We start from the raw sequence: 7,544 nt of genomic DNA on the forward strand, positions 1-7,544 counted from the left end.
GTATGATGAAACTACTTTATGTCTATGATATGATGAGAATAATGCATGTTTAATTTGATCTACTGAAACTATTGTATAGAGCCTGTATAAATACATCACAAATACATAGAGGGGGCAAATCTATGAAAGCAGGAACATTAGCGGTAGCGCTGGAAAGAACCTAGCAGTAGCGCTGGCTTCTTAACAACGCTTCATGTGAATAAGCGCTACGAAGAGTTATCGATAGCGCTGGTCCTAGAAGAGCTACTGCTAACAATACTTACCAGTAGCGCTTCCCATAAAAGCGCTACTGCTACAACTTAGTTGTAGCGCGCTAGCAGTAGCACTGGACCCAGTGCTACTGCTTTGCATATTTCAAGCGCTACTACTAGGGTTTTCCCTAGTAGTGTGGTTTTGTGTTACCATTGTTGAAATGTCTTGTGCACCGGGATTCTGAGTCTGATCAGATGGTCCTGAGATGGAGTATTGTCTCCACGGATCATGAGCTTGTCATGGGCTAAGTTGGGACACCCCTGCAGGGTTTAAACTTTTGAGAGTCATGCCTGCAATTATGTGGCAGATGGGAGTTTTTAATATCCAGTTGTAGAGAACTTGACACCATATTCGAATTAAAAAAACCAACCGCATGTGTAACCCTGACTGCATCTTTTCGACGAGGTTCGGGAAGAGAACACGGTTTGGGTTATGTTTGAATTTGTAAGTAGTTCAGGATCACCTCTTGATCATTACTAGTTTGTGATCGTTGTCTAGTTTCTCATCTTATTCTTGTACTTGTAAGTTAGCCACCATATAATGCTTATTGCTGCTGCAACATCGCCACTTATACATTTCATACCCATTAAGCTTTGCTAGTCTTGGTACCAATGGTAATGGGATTGCTGAGACCTCGTGGCTCACAGATTACTACAACAACAGGTGTAGCTGCAGGTTCTGCGAAGCTTTGACATGAGAGCGATGCTTGCTTGCTTTTGGAGTTCTTCTTCTTATTCAATCAAGGGATAGGTTCTGGGTCGGGGAACCTGGGATTAGCAGGGTTGGATGTTGTTCTTATTTTTCGTTTGATTTCATCCGTAGTCGGTCCTGCTCTTCTGTATGACAATTGCTATGTATTGATGTATTGTTTTATGAATGTTGTAACTTGTGGCAAGTGTAAGCCTTTATCTTGCATTCTCATCTATTTAGTACATGGTATGTTGTAATGATATCCACCTTGCTATGTGCTCGAAATGCGGTTGTGCCCCGATCATGAATTCATCACGTGATTGGGATAGAATCGCATCTTGGGTACTACACTATGGTAAAGGCAGGTCATGCAGAGGAATGGATTCAACTACCGCAACATGTAATAGTTGAATCATTGTTGTCCTAATGCAGTAAAGAGAGTAGGAGCAACAGGGTGTGATTGTATCGAAGTGATCAAGGGGTTTGCTTGCCTGGCACTTCTGAAGATGATAAAGTTCTTCATCAGTGTCATCGATCTCAATGTCGGAACAATGTCTATCGAGAGGGACCAAACACTGGCAACAGAGAAGGAACACAATCAATGTAATGCAACCATATGATGCGTGATCATGGCATGGCAACATGCCATTGCTTGAGCTAATGCAGCTGGCAACCAGATTAAATGAAGTTGGTTTGGACTAAGGATTCAAATTCAAACTCCATATGTTAATATTCAAATGCCATTTAATATATTTGACCTGATCAGCAGGTTTAACTTGCTTTAACATGCATGAAAATAATACCATTGGATAAGTTGGATTTTTCCAATCAATTTTCATATATAAATTATTTTTGTTGGAGTTATAGATTATTTTCTATGATTTTTAGAAGTTTATATCATTTTCAGGAATTTTCTAGTTATTGCAATTAAACTAAATCCTAGAAAACATTTTATTCCATTAGCACCACGTCACTGTGATGTGAGCTAGTCAATAGGACAGGTCCAGGTCAAACTGACTTCTGGGTCCCGCATGTTTTTGTCATAACTAATTAACAGTGTCAATTTGCGCTAACTAAAACCCTAATCTATTGTTAGTGAGGGGCTGGCCCCACTTGTCATTTACCCAAGGGATTCAAATCCCTGGTCAAAAAGGTCAACGCCACCGGCAGCTTGACACCGACAACGGCAAACGTGGCGGAGCGCTATGGGATTTCTCCTCCGGTGTCCAAAATAACGGCCGAGGCCATCCACGGGACGAGGTCTCTCATCTGTGTCAAACGGTGCAGGTACGAGGAGCTGGGGTGTAGCACCCAAGATGCGATTCTATCCCAATCACATGATGAAGTCATTGATCAGGGAAGAACCGCATTTCGAGCACATAGAAAGGTGGATATCATTACAACATACCATCTACTGAATAGATGAGAATGCAAAATAGAAGCTTACACTCGCCACAAGCTACAACATGAGTACAACAGTTCATCAATACATAGCAATCATCATACATAAGAGCAGGATCCAACTACGGATGAAATCAAACGAAAAAGAAGAACCACATGCACCCTACTAATCCCAGGCTCTCGACCCATAACCTATCCCTTGATCGAAGAAAAAGTATGAGAAGAACTCCAAACATTCAAGCATCGCTCTCACATTAGATCATCGCATTACTTGTACCTGCAACTGTTGTAGTAGTAATCTGTGAGCCACAAGGACTCAGCAATCCCATTACCATGGGTATCAAGACTAGCAAAGCTTAATGGGTATGGAATGGATAAGTGGTGAGGTTGCAGCAGCAGTAAGCACTGTATGTGGCTACCTTACGAGTTCAAGAATAAGAAGAGAAACTACGCATAACAGTCGAAAACTAATAATGATAAAGAAGTAACCCTGAACTACTTACGAGTCATGCATAACCCCACTGTGTTCTCTTCTCGAACTCACTCGAAAAGAGACAATCACAGTTAAGCACACGGTTGGTGTATTTTGTTTTAGGTTTAGTGTCAAGTTCTCTACTAACGGATATTATAAATTCCCATCTGCCACATAACTGCTACGGTCACGCTCGGAATCCCGGTGCACAAGACATTTTTACAATGGTAAATCAAAACCAGTAAGACCTCCCACGTGCTGACACCTTGATAGTAGCACCGCATATCTCATCTTAGGTCACGATCGGATGATCTAAGTTCACGGTCGCTGGGACCCAAGTTGCCAAGGGGGCACCGCAAGGTGCTCTAGTTTTGACCAACACTCATGAGGACCACTGGCCCAGGTTGTTGATTAATTATCCTCGGGGTCCGGAAAGTCCTTATGCGAGTTTTAGTTGTTATTACTCAAAGCGAACTATCAAGGGGTGGCCCATAAACCCCGATCGTGTTAGGAATGCAAAATTAAGGAACATAACACTAGTATGACGGAAACTAGGGCGGCAAAAGTGGAACAAAACACCAGGAAAAAGGCCGAGCCTTCCACCCTTTACCATGTATATAGATGCATTAATTAAATAAGAGATATTGTGATATCCCATGATATCCATGTCCCAACATGAAACAAACTGAAACTGCACCTACAACTAGCAATGCTATAAGAGGGGCTGAGCATGTCTTAACATAGCCATACAACGGTTTGCTAGGATGGTGGAAAGGTTAGAGGCTTGTCATGGCAATTTGGGAGGCTTGATAAACAAGTGGTAGGTAGCGCGGCATAGTGATAGCATCGAGACAACTAGCAAGCAAAGATAGTAGTGGTATCCAGGATAATGATCATCTTACTTGAAATCCTAGTTGGAAGAAGATCGAGTCCATGAAAAAGACGAACGGGCATAGTCGAATGAATCCTCACGATCGTGACGAAACTAGGAACTAATGAGAAGAAGCTCATCCGAAAGTAGCAAAGAACATAGTAAACAACCATCACATAAACATGGCATGATGCACAACCAAGTATTATGCATGTCCTGTTTAATGAGTCATGGCATGGCAAAGTGCACAAATAAAACTACAAGTTAAGTGGAGCTCAATATGAAACGAGTTGCATATTGATGAAACACCACATTCAATTATTTAGTTTGCTCCCATTTGTGTACCCAACAATATTAAATGTTGTTAAACATGGCAAGAGGTGAAGCATAATAAAACTACCTATCTAGGCAAGTTTAAATGAGGCCGGAAACAACAAACAACAATTCCGAAAAATCCTCATACAATTTTTTTGAATTGGGTATTGTTCTGCCCTATACACAATTTTGTACTTGTTAAACATGCAAAGTAATGCCACCATGTTAATATAGACATTTTTCTACCCCATTTACATATAAAGTTTGTTTAATTCGTAGCTACAGTTATTTAGTTATGAAATTAATCATTTTAGCATGTCATTATGCAAATTTAATGCAAACAACAATTTAAACATTTTTAACATGGATGGAAGTGGCATATTGTGAATGTGGGGACACCGAATCATAAGTCGTGATCATCGATGGCCCGTGTACAGTGATCCCAGAGATCAATGCTCACTGAACACACAAAAACTGAATAACAAGAGTCTTACATCCAGTACATACTGTTTTACTCAAATATGACCTTTATGGCCAAGTGTTCATAAATTCGCAGCGAAATCTTCAACGATAGCATGAACCCATGCCATCTTCCTTAACCCTACGAGCATTTTGACTGGGAAGCGTCCTAGCTCGCATGATGGTCACCAAGGTATGCTTCATTACATCCCGTTCTTTCATGCCTGGCCAATAAAATAACCACTAGAAAGCCTATGAGTACTTCGAATGTACTCGCAAGCAACCCATGAATGGTAATAGAATGACATATGCATGATAATATCACTATGTTGGCATGTTGGTGGTAAGATAATTTTTCTCACGCAAGTATGGTCAAATACTTGTGGTGTTAATGATGCATCTATGATCATGAATCAAGGGATTACAGATATCAACATTGAGAAGTTATTTCAGACAACTCAATATCCAACTTATCATGATTCTCATCAACATTTCCAATTTGTGTTGTTTCTTAGAAACATGTGGACATAGTATAAGCAGCACCACACAACTGTCCTTGACCATGGACACGGCTATTCAAATAGTTTGACACTCTTCAGAGGTTATACACTTTACCCACAAGATTTGGGAAGCTTCCGTGTCAACCACGACCCGTAGTAGCTCATGTACCCGAGGTAAGCTCCCGATTAGTGTCTTTCCCTAGGCGACACTAACATAGAGTCCACTCGTTGGTACACAACCCTCGTGTATAATCATAAAGATGTTGGAACTCTACCCTTTTACATTCACAACTACACAAAGGGACCAACAGTGTGTCCGATGCCCTGCAAAAACAATCATGGCTGCCTATCCAAGCACGACCCTATCCCGGGTGTGAGCTCACATCACCCCCATCACTAGTAATGTGGGCACCATGTTAGTATCAGACTAGGTAATCAATAACACCCCGTCCCATAAGGGGTAGTGTGGTTGTACGTGTTTTGTTGGGATGGTAGTCAATCTTAAATCTAATGTCTCTGTAAACAACACATTTTCACCTACTTTGGTGCACCACGTCATCATCAAGTGGTGAGCAAGCCCAACATCACCCACATGCATTAGGAGCACCCGAGGGTTTTTTCGAAAGATTGCAACCAAGGTATGATCATGGCATAGATGCAACATCATGCGTCAACATCAAGTGCTCATTGCATCTCTAAGCATAAGGTAGAGCTATGAACATGCAGGTATCATCGGGGATGCATGAATGCAAAGATTCATAACGATGTCATCATCATCATCATCATCATGCACATGCAAAAGTATCGATGAACAAGAGGGGTATCATGGTCAAAGGGCTGCTTCGCTCGCTCAGCGAAGTCTTCAACTCCTCTGGTCCACCTCCAAGAATTGCGTCTACTTCGTCAACTAACGTTGAAAACAATCACAATAAGCAACACAACAAGGCAAAAATAAAAGTGCTCTAAAATGTGAATTGGACTTTTCTAGGATACCCTTGGTCATATGAAAAATGACCAAAGTGATTTCATTGGGATTGGATCAGTACATATTTCTGAACATTTCAGTATGATGGAATCAAGGGATTTATGGATTTGCAAGAAGTGTACAGAAACATATTTTCTAAAATGATCAGTGGCACCCATTTAACAAGGAATGATTTTATAAGCACCTAGGAGTCTGTTTCACTTGATTTGGATATGTAATGCTTTTCCTAGGGATTTGCAAAGTTGGCTATACATGAAGCAATGGACAAATATTTTATGTTGCACAGAAGGTATTGGGAAAAATGTTCCAAATCTAAGTTATAAACTTAGAAGTATCTATGAATTTGAATCATGGAATTTGGATAAAAAATGGGCCCTTTGTGATTTTCTAAAGTTTATCACAGAAATGGAAAAATGGGATTGGACAAATAATTGTGAAGAAAAAGTTTCTGGAAAAAATGTGCAAATTGAACCATGTGATAGAGAATGAATTTATGAACTGCTAGAAATTTGAATCATCAAATTTGGAGAACGTTAGAATTGTTTATGGATTTTACAAAATTCGTGGAAAAAGAAAAAGAATAAGCAGTTACCCTAATTATGCACACTGGGAGTAGTTTAGCACCGCAGCACACTGGGCCGCCCCAGAGCTCAGCCGCACACATGCAAGGCGACATCGGAGGCGTATTCCCATGATTACGCCTTCCTGCACGGCACGCGGCTCTAGGATGGACACGTATCCACTTAAACGGATGGGGCGCACCCATCAGTTGCTCAGGCCCTGCACCGAGCCATTCATAGGTGAAGCCCGCCGGCTGACGCGGAGCCTTCGTCTTCCTCCCGCGTGCGCCCAAGACGAGGGAGGGGCAGCTCCCGCCGGTGATTGCCGGAGCTGTAGGACATTGTTTGGGGCGCCAGAGGCATGGGCATGCTCGTGGGAGTGAGCCGGTTCGGCTCCTCCCAGCAGCTCTGGCCTAGGAGGACAAGGTCGAGGAGGGTGTCGGTTGCGGTGGACGAGGCTGATGGCGAGGTCTGGGCATGGCGAGGCAGGCATGGTGTCGGATTCGGGGCTCCGCGAACCCAAGAAAGATTCAAACTCTAGCCCAGCCTACCAACTTGTTGCTCTTATGGCCTAGCTCGATCAACGGGAAAGGAAAGAGACACATCAGTTTACCCAAGTTCGGGCCAGCTTGCAATGTAAGACCCTACTCCTGCTTTGTGGTGGATTAGACTCGAGGTGGGCTGAGGGTGAACTAGTACAGAGGAAGAACTACCTCAGGAGGTCTGTTCTTGTGTAGGTGTGAGCTGGTGAGGGTTCGTATGGCTTGATCGCCTTTTATGGTGGTGGCTAACCTATATTTCTAGTGGCCTTGGTCCTCTTCTCCCAAAATGAAGGCAGGAAGGGATCCCACAATGGCCATGTTTGAAGGGAGACAAATAGTACATCTTATCCTGACGAAAGGTGGTATTCGCCTGCAAAGCTTCTGGACGTGACGTCGTGGTGGCCTCGGCGATGACCTCCGTCCTGTCGTCCTAGAGGTCTTGGTCTTGTAGCACGGAAATGGAAACCTTTGGCTGATTCCTCGGGGCTCCGCACTTG

Source organism: Triticum dicoccoides, chromosome 3A, assembly GCF_002162155.2.
Source record: "Triticum dicoccoides isolate Atlit2015 ecotype Zavitan chromosome 3A, WEW_v2.0, whole genome shotgun sequence".
In the NCBI taxonomy this organism is placed as follows: Eukaryota; Viridiplantae; Streptophyta; class Magnoliopsida; order Poales; family Poaceae; genus Triticum; species Triticum dicoccoides.